General features: G+C 55.9%; 1 pseudogene; it reads right to left on the reverse strand.

The window, feature by feature from the left end:
• LOC101130750 (coiled-coil domain-containing protein 86-like) overlaps nt 1-1,410 on the reverse strand; it is a 4,005-nt pseudogene extending 2,595 nt beyond the window's left edge.
• Between the last annotated feature and the right edge of the window lie 264 nt (nt 1,411-1,674).

The raw sequence follows: 1,674 nt of genomic DNA on the forward strand, positions 1-1,674 counted from the left end.
CATGCCACCCCCACCCCCTGGGTCAGCTCCTCTGGACTCTGGGCCCACTCAGAGGCTGGTTCTCCCTGGCCCTGAGAACACCGTGGTGCCTCCTCACTTGGCTTTGGCTGACATTCTGGGGATTCAGAGCTAGACTCTGGCTGTCTTTGAGGTGACTCCAGGTGTGGATCTTGCTGATGCTCGGGTGATCCTGGGCTTGTCTCTGGCTACCTTTGGGGGGGACCCCAAACCTTTGCACCCTGCTGCAGACTGGGTGATCCTGGGCTTGTCTCTGGCTACCTTTGGGGGGACCCCAGGCCAGCTTGCTGCAACACTTGGAGAAGACCCAGGCTTCCTTGTTTCTTCTGGGTTGGACTCAAACTCCACAAGGGCCAATCTTGCCCATGAAACTGAGGTGAGACTCACGCCATGAGATCCACAGCCAAGCCACAAAGTTTCAAAACCCCTGCACACATACACCGCACCCCCTGCCCCACCCTAGAGAAAGACTTTTGATTCCTAGTTCCCAAAGGCTCTCAGGGACCGGGCCTGGTGGCTCACGCCTGTAACCCAGCACTTTGGGAGCTCAAGGCACGAGGATTACTTGAGGATAGGAGGTCGAGACCAACCTAAGCAACATAGTGAGACCCTGCCTCTGCAAAAACAAAACAAAACAAAACAAAACAAAAAACAAAAAAAACAACCCCCCAAAAAACAAAACAAAACAAACCAAGAAACCTCTCCCAGGGCCAGCACCCACTTTCCTTTCTCCTCTGGCAGTGTATGGCAGTGCCAGTTTCCGTGTGCCCCCGCCAGCCCTGAGTGTTATTTTTTTTTTTATTTTTTATTTTTTTGAGACGGAGTCACACCCTGTCGCCCAGGCTGGAGTGCAGTAGCCCAGTCTCGGCTCACTGCAAGCTCTGCCTCCCGGGTTCACGCCATTCTCCTGCCTCAGCCTCCCAAGTAGCTGGGACTCCAAGCGCCCACCACCAAGCCTGGCTAATTTTTTGTATTTTTAGTAGAGACGGTGTTTCACTGTGTTAGCCAGGATGGTCTCGATCTCCTGACCTTGTGATCTGATCTGCCTGCCTTGGCCTCCCAAAATGCTGGGATTACAGGTGTGAGCCACCGCACCCGGCCTGGTGTTATCTATTTTTAAAACGTTTCCCTGTCTGAGACATTATTCCATTGCTCTAGTTTGCCCATTAGCGCTGCACACCTCCAGCCACCTCTGTGATTTGCCTGCTTGGCTGCTGAATGTCACCAGCCTTAAGGTTCTCCCGTCACTGAGGCCAGCATGCACTGACCAGCAGGAGGCACTGCTCCCCTGCCAATGTCCTCTGGTCGCACCTGCTCCGGGACACTCAGCAGCTGCGTTTCTGAGCCAAGGCTGCAAAGTTCCACGCCGGCTTTACGATCAGTAAAGGGCATCAATACCCTGAGGCGGGAACTCGGGTTTTTAAGGCGTTTTTGTCGCTTGCAGCTCGGTTTCACCTGTGGTCAGCTGGAGCCGGGGTGGGGAATCTGCAGCTTGCAGAGGGGACCACTGCGCCTCCTGCCTGAGGCGGGCTGGGGGGTCGTTGTCCTCGCAGCGTTAAGGCGAGTCTGGGACAGGACCCCGGCACCCCCTCCGGATCTGTGGCATCCTCCAGGACTCCGGCGCAGGACGCGCTCCAGGAGCCGCTCCTTCAGGGC

This window comes from Gorilla gorilla, chromosome 4 (genome assembly GCF_029281585.2).
Source record: "Gorilla gorilla gorilla isolate KB3781 chromosome 4, NHGRI_mGorGor1-v2.1_pri, whole genome shotgun sequence".
NCBI lineage: Eukaryota > Metazoa > Chordata > Mammalia > Primates > Hominidae > Gorilla > Gorilla gorilla.